The sequence below is a fragment of the Haliotis asinina genome, chromosome 3, assembly GCF_037392515.1.
Source record: "Haliotis asinina isolate JCU_RB_2024 chromosome 3, JCU_Hal_asi_v2, whole genome shotgun sequence".
Taxonomy (NCBI): Eukaryota; Metazoa; Mollusca; class Gastropoda; order Lepetellida; family Haliotidae; genus Haliotis; species Haliotis asinina.
Genome location: NC_090282.1, coordinates 67,300,515 through 67,313,192, shown reverse-complemented (window position 1 = coordinate 67,313,192; position 12,678 = coordinate 67,300,515). Strand labels below are relative to the sequence as shown.

The following is a 12,678-nucleotide window of genomic DNA, read 5'->3' as shown; positions in this document are numbered from 1 at the left end:
TTAACGACAATGACAGATTTCATCATGTTTCCAAACGTAGGAAAATGTTGCATAAATGTTAGATTTCAACTGGTTTTCAAATATCGTAAGGTGAGTGAGAGAGTTTAGTTTTACGCCGCACTCAGCAATATTCCAGCTATATGGTGGCGGTCTGTAAATAATCGAGTCTGGACCAGACAATCCAATGATCAACAACGTGAGCATCGATCTGCGCAATTGGGAACTGATGACATGTGTCAATCAAGTCAGCGAGTCTGACCACCCGATCCCGTTAGTCGCCTCTACAAGGTGTTCTCATATATAGACTTCCAAACTAGACATATATTACTGCTGGATTCACTGTACTGAAGCTGGATAGAGGAACACAGTGTATTTAAATACTGATGACAACGATAAAGCACTAGTAAGTAAGATAATGATCGTCACGAGGCGGACACCAGGTCATGAAAGTGTCACAGCATGAATTGATGTCAGCTGTTTTACGGGCCATGCGTATTTTTTGTGTAAGATTATAATCACGTATAAACATAACGTGGAGTGAGTGAGTGAATGTGGTTTTATGCCGCCTTTAGCAATATTCCGAAAATATCACAGCTTGGGACACCAGATATGGGCTTCACACCCGAACCCGGGTCTTCGGCGTGTCGACCGCAAGTTTGAACAATCCATGTAATGTGAAAACAGAAATATGTTAAAATTATTTCCTTTTGGCCCTTGTTCTAAGGGAAAACCTACCATTTCAGTCAAGGGCATATTCTAAGCTAGTTACAACCTGCAACTGTAATGTATTTGGGCTTTTACGTAATTAAGAGCATATAAAGAGATGAAAACTGAGCTAGCACTCTCGAATTCGTGCACCAGCACTTTGTCTCTCTATAGCGATTCTGCTCGTAGTAGCGCTTTGGAATATGTTCAATTTTGGTAAATTGAATATGTAATACTGAAATTTGCAGTTACAATAATTTTGTACGAGGAACGAAACAACATTAGAGTACATTTGAGCATCTAATCTCGAAAGGTTAGAAAATGATTGATATATTTGAGAAATAACTCTGATTGCATGCATATTCTTTGGAAATGGCTCGGAATATGAATACCAAAGAAACTCAACCAGATGCTAACATCTCAACAAATCACTACGAAATATTGCTTCCGCCAAAGTGTCACATTCGACATTTAAACTTAAATGGGTCAAAATGCTAACGGGAAGAGACCAAAATATAGGTTAATTTGTCATTGAATCTTGTATGAACAGCTCAAAGAATAGAAAGAAACTCGATAGGCATGTATTAGGGTAAGCCATTCAAAAATTTTCGAATTTATTTACAAAATGGCATTAACCTTTCACTTGTAGAAAAGAAAGTAGTTTCTAGGAGGTTTTCCCATGAATCACCAAACTGCACCAAAGACGGAATTACCGCTCATTGCCTGCAATTTGGTCAAAATCATGTGGTCACTGTGCCTTCTATTGTAAGATAATGTTATTTGAAGGAACTTGTCCTCCGTAATTTACTTTTCGTGGTTGCATTTGTCTTCAATGGCACAGCTCCACCTGACGGAGGCGAAATGACAGTAAGCACATTCCTGGCGCGTGTTGCACGAGAATGTCCAAACGGTCACCTATCATTGTCGCAGACTGTAACAGTTCCACAGTAATGCAAGTTGTTTGAGAGAAGAGGATAAAAAACATTGCCTTTTACCTCTTTAAGGAGGCGCTGAAAAGATGGCTACTTCTGTGGACATTTTGCGTGATTCTTTCAATGTGATTATGCCGCTCTGGAACGTTTTGACATGTTTGCGCGTGACCATTGATGGTACTTTAATAGAACTTTAATATCTATTTTTCGCCAGTTCGCTACAATTTGATAACTGCAGATTGCATGTTCAAAGAAATTGTCAATCAAGACGTTCCCTCCTGACCAACTCATTGAAAAAAGATGAACTTTACGGTTAAGTGATTGTCAAAATAAACAGTAAAAACGAATGTTATTTCAGCTAAAGATGTAGTTTACTACCGAGTTAATGCATGTTGCCATGGCGACAGAGTCAGGTTTTAGTCTTTCGTTTCGGTGTGGAGTAAATCATTTGTGACGACAGTTTATAGAGGTGATCATCGGCGGAGGGGCAATTGCACAGGTTATCCCTTCACTTTTCAACAATGACGGGTATCAAATTAGAACGTACAAAGTTGTTTATCTGTTTCTGTTCTCAAACAAAATACTGAAAATTATTTCTGAAAACGAAACGAAATTATTTCTGAAAACGAGGTAAGTTTTACGCCGCTTTTGACAATATTCTAGCAATATCACGGCGAGAGACACCAGAAAGTGGGCTTCAAACATTGTACTCATGTGCGTGAGGAAGCGAACCCGAGCGAACGCTTTAACCAGTAGACTATCCCACCGCCCCTTCTGTAAACGAAAAGTTAGAAGGATTTGCTGCTTGAATTGTGATAGTTTTTGGGTGTGGTTTTACGCCGCTTTTAGCAATATTCCAGCAATATAATGGTGGGGGCACACCGGAAATGGGTTCACTCAGTATACCCATGTTGGAATCGAACCATTAGGTTACCCCACCGTCCCTGAATACGTAGGGATAAGACACACAGAAGCAAAATTAAGGTTCTAATACCGTTACTGAGAATGTGATGATAACTTGACTGATAAACTACACCGAAACGCTAGGTTCTAATACCGCTATTGAGAATGTGATGATAACGTGACTGTTAACCTACACCGAAACGTTTAGGCTCTAATACCGCTATTGAGAATGTGATGATAACGTGACTGTTAACCTACACCGAAACGTTAGGTTCTAATACGCACATCTAACATGTGACAAAAACGCGACTGATAACGTGTAACTTTTTCATGGACTAACATGTGATGATATCTTCATTTATAGCCTGCACCGAAACGTTTAGATTCTAATACCGTCATCTAGCATATGTTGATAACGTGATTGATAAGCCCCACCAATATATGTAAGATCTACAACTACCGTCATCTAGCATATGTTGATAACGTGATTGATAAGCCCCACCAATATGTGTAAGATCTACAACTACCGTCATCTAGCATATGATGATAACTTGATTGATAAGCCCCACCAATATGTGTAAGATCTACAACTACCGTCATCTAGCATATGATGATAACGTGATTGATAAACCCCACCAATATGTGTAAGATCTACAACTACCGTCATCTAGCATATGATGATAACGTGATTGATAAGCCCCACCAATATGTGTAAGATCTACAACTACCGTCATCTAGCATATGATGATAACTTGATTGATAAGCCCCACCAATATGTGTAAGATCTACAACTACCGTCATCTAGCATATGATGATAACTTGATTGATAAGCCCCACCAATATGTGTAAGATCTACAACTACCGTCATCTAGCATATGATGATAACTTGATTGATAAGCCCCACCAATATGTGTAAGATCTACAACTACCGTCATCTAGCATATGATGATAACGTGATTGATAAGCCCCACCAATATATGTAAGATCTACAACTACCGTCATCTAGCATATGATGATAACTTGATTGATAAGCCCCACCAATATGTGTAAGATCTACAACTACCGTCATCTAGCATATGATGATAACGTGATTGATAAGCCCCACCAATATGTGTAAGATCTACAACTACCGTCATCTAGCATATGATGATAACTTGATTGATAAGCCCCACCAATATGTGTAAGATCTACAACTACCGTCATCTAGCATATGATGATAACTTGATTGATAAGCCCCACCAATATGTGTAAGATCTACAACTACCGTCATCTAGCATATGATGATAACGTGATTGATAAGCCCCAATATGTGTAAGATCTACAACTACCGTCATCTAGCATATGATGATAACGTGATTGATAAGCCCCACCAATATGTGTAAGATCTACAACTACCGTCATCTAGCATATGATGATAACGTGATTGATAAGCCCCACCAATATATGTAAGATCTACAACTACCGTCATCTAGCATATGATGATAACGTGATTGATAAGCCCCACCAATATGTGTAAGATCTACAACTACCGTCATCTAGCATATGATGATAACTTGATTGATAAGCCCCACCAATATGTGTAAGATCTACAACTACCGTCATCTAGCATATGATGATAACTTGATTGATAAGCCCCACCAATATGTGTAAGATCTACAACTACCGTCATCTAGCATATGATGATAACTTGATTGATAAGCCCCACCAATATGTGTAAGATCTACAACTACCGTCATCTAGCATATGATGATAACTTGATTGATAAGCCCCACCAATATGTGTAAGATCTACAACTACCGTCATCTAGCATATGATGATAACGTGATTGATAAGCCCCAATATGTGTAAGATCTACAACTACCGTCATCTAGCATATGATGATAACGTGATTGATAAGCCCCACCAATATGTGTAAGATCTACAACTACCGTCATCTAGCATATGATGATAACGTGATTGATAAGCCCCACCAATATATGTAAGATCTACAACTACCGTCATCTAGCATATGATGATAACGTGATTGATAAGCCCCACCAATATGTGTAAGATCTACAACTACCGTCATCTAGCATATGATGATAACGTGATTGATAAGCCCCAATATGTGTAAGATCTACAACTACCGTCATCTAGCATATGATGATAACTTGATTGATAAGCCCCACCAATATGTGTAAGATCTACAACTACCGTCATCTAGCATATGATGATAACGTGATTGATAAGCCCCAATATGTGTAAGATCTACAACTACCGTCATCTAGCATATGATGATAACTTGATTGATAAGCCCCACCAATATGTGTAAGATCTACAACTACCGTCATCTAGCATATGATGATAACTTGATTGATAAGCCCCACCAATATGTGTAAGATCTACAACTACCGTCATCTAGCATATGATGATAACTTGATTGATAAGCCCCACCAATATGTGTAAGATCTACAACTACCGTCATCTAGCATATGGTGATAACGTGATTGATAAGCCCCACCAATATGTGTAAGATCTACAACTACCGTCATCTAGCATATGATGATAACTTGATTGATAACAATCGTGGTTTTAACTTTCTTGGAACCTCCACCGGAATGTCTCTTCGAATAGTAATAGAAATATTGGTCCTCTCTATGTTGGTCCTCTCTATGTTGGTCCTCTCTATGTTGGTCCTCTCTATGTTGGTCCTCTCTATGTTGGTCCTTTCCATGTCTTATCTTTATTATATACTCCAACTTCTAAATGCTTCTCAAAGAAGTTTAATAGTAATAATTCGGGTTCTCTTCCATCTGAAACAGTTCTATCGAAATAAGCTCTCAAGTCTTAAGAGTGACAAATCTTGCTTCCAAACAGGAGAATTTGGGTCTGTCTCCATAATGGGGATTCTCTAAGATCCTTTACGGCTCACTCCAAGATGCTGTTAAAATGAAATCGTCACTACATCACTGATGGAACATGTTGAAATGTGCCCATGGAGGTATATTACTCTCAAATAACGCCATTACATTCTTAAGCTCAGAATTTACAAAAGAACCAAATCAGTGTTATCATCGATCGAGAAATGTTAAACGATACCATCCCTTCCTATCGCCATTTGCAAGATACTTCTCCCGATAAAACCCAGCAGCAATGAGAACATTATATCCGGCTTCAAGGTCCATGTTTAGTGTGTGTCTCAGTCAACGCGAACATACCGTTGATGATTTCATTTTGAAAAAAGATTTCTTTAAAGAATTAAATTTGAAAAAACTCGTATCGCTTTATCTATTCTACAGTGCGGTTATCGTTCCTAAAGCTTTCACCCTGTGATAAATACAATAGAGTCTAAGAGTTTTTTCCCTAAATATTGAGGTTTTCAACGAATGTCTAGTACATGGGCCAGTGTGGAATCGCCCCGGTTCAGATCTCAACTGCAACTTAAAAATCAAAAGGTTTAAATGTTTTCATAGCGCTTAAGTAAATTGAAAATTTCACCGTCAAATACGAATAACAGACCCACGTGAGTGGGAAGGCAGGAAATGATTATGAATAAAGATGTGAATTTCTGAGGGCGTTTGGTAAGCTAAAGATTTGCCCACGTGCCCACGTGCCCACGTTACAAAGCGGCAGTTACCGTTCCTCCACCACTTCTCGTGAGAGTTGCAGCGGCTGGTCGGCAACAGGCAAAGAATGCTCACGCCCTCGCTGAACAAATAATGGTGCGAAATATACTTGAATTCACTAAAATTCCGAGGCATTATCGTAAAATTGACAACCACAGTTTACTGAGATCAACCATGGGGTTTTCTCCATACGACGTTAGAAATCGACCGTTACTTTTCTTACCAGTTCACTAAATAGTCTATTTCTCTATTGGACATTGCTACGAATGTTCTGTACAAAATCATTTCCAAATCATTTCCAAGGGTACGACCTTATGGAGTAAATTGTGTTGCAAACGTGTCTTAATTGAACGTCACAAGACCTAAGCTTCTGCGTTGAGATATGTTCAGTATCTTACGAACCTTGCAACAGAATTATGAGTGGGATGACGCACCTGTAATTACCGGCCTCTCACCTGGCAGGTAGTGAGTGAGTGAGTGAGTTTTAACAATAATCCTTCAAACATCGTACCCGTGTGGGAATAGAACCCATGCCTTCTGCGTGACGAGCGGGCGTTTTTACCACTAGGCTCACCTCACACCCCCAGGTGATAATGTAGACACATACATATCTTGCTGACACCAGGTGAGATGAAATAATAGTACCATGTGATACAACGCCGCAGTTATAAATAGATACCCACTCACAACAGACTGACCCTGACCCTGACCCTGACCCTGACCCTGACCCAGCTAGTTCTCGTTTTCTCCCCTTATTGCCGAGTGTCAAGGAGAGTAACTATAAGTACCACCTTCCATGTTTGGTATAACGCGGAATGGAACCACCCGTCATTTGTCTCCCAAGATATTCTTAAACGAATATTCGTACACCTTTTCACATTCGTTCAATCATACGATCCCACGACTTTAGAATTTAGTGGCTTATATTTAATAAGCGCATGGTTTCTTAACAGTGACCAGAATAGTATACTTGAACATAGGTATTTGTATTTTGATACATTAAAGGGATTTCTTTACACATTTAAAACGTGCAGTTACTCAATATATATTTTTCATGTATTCTTTGCAGGAATATTTCACCCAGTACAAAACGAACACTTACAGAATCTACACTATACAGTCCCCACAAAATAGAGTTCGGCTTAAAGGGGCCTACGTAGATACTTCGTGCTATAACACGTTCGACACAACTAGGAAATGGTGAACAGGTAAGGAACGTGTATTGCCCAAGTCGTTACTTCCAGAAAACTTTAAGGTCGACACAACATTTGATCATAACAGCTGGAATATTGACAAACCCCATGGATAACAGATTTGTGTGTAATTGTCAAGCAGTCGAGCAGTGAACAATGGTACAGGAATCGGTGTCGCAACGTGTCCCAATGAAATGGAAGAAGTTGTGAACAAAGCTTGTCAATATTGTACTTCCTAATTTTTACAAATACTACTGAAAAAAGAAACTTGAACCAACAGTTTCACCAACGCTGTTCGGGTGCTGTATCATGGTGGTGTTTGCTTTAAACCGCAGCATCCGTATCTTTAAACCGTGAGATACTGCCGCAGCTGACCATCTGTATGTATCGTAAAGGGCTGTACGCCATTACCGGTATACCGGTATATCGAAATACGCTTTTCAAACAACACCTACGGCGATATCTCCTCTGAAAACCGATATAATGTAACAAGAACATATATGACGTTACAGTTTAAATTAAAATCTACGCATGCTTTCATTCACAACAGATGTTTGTCTTCGTTATTCAATGATAAAACTGCATACTGTAATACTATAAACTGTATAAAAACGAACTAGAATCCATGACAATGCAACCTAATTTTGAGATCAGAACCATAGCATATATGTTTGGGGACATATTATGAAGAAAATAGGATTCACATGCACAATTAGTGTCACTCATTGTCAAATACTTAAAGTCCGAATATATTGCAATACGTATCGCGATTAGGGTACCTAATGGCAATGTATTGAAATGCCTTTTTCCAATATACAGTCCTAATATTAACGATGTGAATGTTTAGGAATGTTAATACAGGTACCTTCTAGTTATCAGGTTTTTCAACTTTGTTCAAAAATATTTTTTTCCTAAAATCTATTAATATAGATGGAGAGAAAAAATATATTGATTAAGTGAAGATGATTAAATAGCAAAATGCTATTCACTTTTTGTCAGCATTTACTGTCGCATTAGTTTACAATGTTGGTCTCTGTGGTATTCATGAGATACAAATGTCGACATTGTTGTTTTCGCATTCGTCTCATGAACCATTTTCAAAATGACTTACAACTTACTATACTTTCTTGCGTAGAGCAGACTGGACATTTTCATGAAGTAAGTCAGAACTGTATCAGCTGATCCGTCCTCCATGTATCACAATTACCGACACAAATTGGGTCTAGTCTATAAGTGATATATATATAATACGACTTGGTTCTAGTCTGTAAGTGACATATATGATACGGCTTTGGTCTAGTCTGTACGTGACATACATGATACGGTTTGGTTCTAGTCTGTACGTACCAAATATGATTCAGTTTGGTTCTAGTCTATAGGTGACACATATGACACGGCTTGTTTCAAGTCTGTACGTGACATATATGATACAGCTTTGGTCTAGTCTGTACGTGACATACATGATACGGTTTGGTTCTAGTCTGTACGTACCAAATATGATACAGTTTGGTTCTAGTCTATAGGTGACATATATGACACGGCTTGTTTCAAGTCTATACGTGACTAATATGATACGGCTTGGTTCTAGTCTATAGGTGACATATATGATACGGCTGGGTCCAGTCTATATCTAGACGTATACATGGACGTAAATTACGTTTTGGGAAAATTGACCCAACTAGACCGTTCATTTAAACCTCACAGCGTACTCAATAAATATAAGTTGTTAAAGTCATCAAAGTACTGTAAAATAGCTAGAGTATCACAGAGGGTGTTTAAAACGCTTGAAAATCGATGATCATTTTCATTCAGGAAGACAATACAAAAGAAAGACTACATGTCGCCAACAACTGAAGGTGGACCACTATTCTAGGGACTTACATTACTTTACAAACTGGATTTACATGTCTACGTTTAAAGTCTTCCAAGTTAAAACCAGTGTGTCTCGGAGGGGATTCCCCACTGTATTATCGTACTCGCGACTGACCAGGAAGGGAAACAAGTTGTAACTGCAGCTGATGGAATCATGGCTCGATGGAATCGCTCGATGCTCGTGTTGTCAACCACTAGTTTATGGACTAACCTGACTGGTTATGTCATCGTCGGATGATGCTGAAACTTTCAATCCTTGCTTGTCAAGCGTCAAACCCGACACACTTAGTCTCAAAAGAAACCACAAAACATAAGATTTTCTGATCGTAGGATTACGAAAGGCCCATGCACAAAAGTTCTGTTGGCTTTTATAATGAAACTGTTCTCATTATGTGATTTATTTCACGATAATACAGTTGATATGTTTTAGCAACCTGAGAATATCTGATCACTGCAGTTCTATATACATTTCGGGTAGCTTAGTGGTTAAAGCCGAATATAGAGTTCGCATCCCCACACTGGTACAAGGTGTAAATTTCTAATTTTTCGGGAATATTGCTAAAACTAAACTCTGAACTAAACTAAAAGCTGAAGAGCTAATGTTGTATTATTGCCTGTGAAAACCATTACTTGGTTGACAGAATGTGCCGTTATAAACAGCCTGGTCATTGGTATGTGGCCATTTTTGCACTGATTCATAGGTACACATAATGTTTTTATGCACGTGTCGACCCTTGCCGCTTTGCCCTTTGGCTGGCATTACCACAATTCACTTAACTATATCATCATCAAATACCCATCAAGAGATCTGACAGACGGTATCTGTACAGCTAGAATACACTGTACACAGTTAGCTCAAGCTGTACCCTCCGGCTGGCAGGTGTTTAATGCAAGTAATATATGGCAAAATGACACTTGTCAATCAATTCACAAACACATTTTACAGAAAGAAAATATCACTCTTAACAACAAAGGTTTTTATCTTTCATCTTCAACGAACACATTTCAGGTTAATGGTGGGCTTCAATTAAGCACTTAAGCATTCTGCGTTCATTAACGTGCTTTACTTTATTCCATTATATTGATGTGTTTTGATGTTACGTTTAAGTAAAACATGACGACGATAGAGCGTAATGTGCGAATAGTTTAGAATTAATATCTCATATAATATTGAGAGAATATGTTACAATTATAACGAATATCCTATTTGTCACCAAACGTTCTCTACAACATGTTCTTAAAGAGCAGCCACCTTCTGATTTCTGTCACTGAAATTGCAAACATATGAAAAAAAAAAATTAAGATAATACAAAGCTTGATTTAAAATGACGTTAAGGTTATGTCGTCACAGAAACCCGTTTAATTGTTGAGGCTTGTACGCCCAGTCTAATATGAACTAAAATGAACAACAAATATCAGCTATTATAGTCATTGCAAGTACAGATGCACTGGGAACTAAACAGACCAAAACTATCTCAATATAAACAAAACCCACTGAAATAAAAAGCGTTTTCAACACATATTTCTGTTTCGGACTGTCTTTTAACCACTACTTTTTCTGGGATACTTTTTTCAGTGTACAATAAATGCTCTTAAAGATTCGAGGAATCGTAAAGTTCTTAAAATCAAAGTGGAAATTAAACAGTCAATCACATTATCGGCACCAATTCTAAATTTATTTAAAAAGTTATTTGACCGTCTTGCATTGCGTTATTTTTTTTTGTTCTTTTTTTTTGTCAAGAAGGACAATTAATCGCAACCAAGAACCAATTTCCGGAGTTTAATAATCTCACCTTCAAGACCCCAGTATTTGCGATATGTTTGAAGTCAAGGACCTCTTTCTAACCCAATCGATTAAATAACACGGAATTGCAATACCAACTAATTTTCGGTGACATGAGCTAAATATCACACAATTTGTTTAAACGCAAAATCCAAATATCTCAATTTTCAATTTCGATAAAATCTGAATAAAGTTAAATTACCTTTTCCCCGGTGAAAAAAGAGAGCAACACACGTGAGTATTCCTTGGGATTGAACTCAGGAATGTGAGAATTGGAAGTTGCCCAGTTGAGATGTTCAGCCAGTGTGTCCTCTCTGTTCCGAAGCCGGTCTGCAGTGTTCAATACTCGTCAGTTCCTGCAGCGACCGAGAGGACTTATTTACAAGTGCGCACAGTGGCCGTCAGTCTGATCTTCTCATTTCTTAATAACGCACACCAGTACCAAACTTGCTCTTGTCGCCGACGCGCCTGTCATGTGATATATGTAATCACGTGACGTTCTGCCGCCTTCGTGCTTCCGGTAACATCAAAAACTACCACTTGAAGCCTTCTTTGCATGACGTGTGTTCGCTAATATTTAAGCAACGTGACTGACCTGGAACTTTGGGATATCTAACTGAAGGGAATTTCCAACAGTTTGCAGTTAATTGGAAGGACAAAACAAAACTTATTCTTTTCATGTATACCTTGAGTCGTCAAGTGTCTCAGTGATTTAAAATTTTCATGGCAAGTTTTACGGAATCTGTTTCGTCTAAAAATCAAGACCAGGTATACCGGGCAAAAATAGTTAGGGATATTTGTAAATTTTGAAAATATGAATAATAACGTATTTATTCACTGACATACTGATAAAATACCGGGTATAAAAATACCAATAACCCTAACTTGCCTTGTCAAGCATATATATTTAAACTGGATTGGTGTTGCTTCTGGTAGAATGAAGACCCCAAGTTTCACCATAAGCTCAGCAGCAGAGTGAATTTTGCTGAATCAGCTACAAAACCAACTGTGTGCGTTGAGACATGAGCGATTCCCCTCACGTTTGAGATGACACCACTCTATTAAATGATCAAGTTCTATATTTTAATTATGGCGACGTTTCTTTATAGGTTCTTGTGTCGTTTTCATATGCTAGCAAAGAACGTATGCCGAAACGTCACCATTATTAGAAAAATAAAGGTTGAGTGAGTGAGTTTAGTTTTAGTTTATTTTATGAATCCAGTGACCAAAAGCATGAACATCGATCTGCGCAATTGGGAACCGATGAGGTGTCAACCAAGTCAGCGAGTCTGACAACCCGATCCCGTTAGTCGTCTCTTACGACAAGCAGAGTCGCCTTTCATGGTACGCATGGGTTGCTGAAGGCTGATTCAACCCCGCTTCACGGGTCAAAAAGAAGTTGATCATTCATAAAGTTGTGTCATCTCTATACCAGCAGCTTCTAGAATGTAACTGAAACAAATCTTATCACTATGTTCACAACCTCCTGGTTATATTCCGTTATTAATAAAAAGCAGAATTTCTGCACTTACACACAACTGACTTCATAATATATCAGAATATTCTGTATTTACGCGGCAGTCCGATAACTACACTATAGCTGCCTGTGAATTGAGGGCAGCCACCTCTCCAGGCAGCAAGCCATGCCACTTGTAGTTGCGTCCCCAAACAGGGTTGTTACTCCA

The 12,678-nt window shown here is 38.5% G+C and overlaps 1 protein-coding gene across 1 annotated transcript in view; it reads right to left on the bottom strand.

Moving 5' to 3' along the window:
* Nucleotides 1-11,302, bottom strand: part of LOC137278339 (uncharacterized) — a 57,492-nt gene extending 46,190 nt beyond the window's left edge. Inside the window, exon 1 of the mRNA XM_067810618.1 lies at nt 11,196-11,302. The gene's annotated coding sequence lies outside the window, so the exon portion shown is untranslated. The remainder of the gene's footprint in view (nt 1-11,195) is intronic.
* Nucleotides 11,303-12,678: the final 1,376 nt, after the last annotated feature.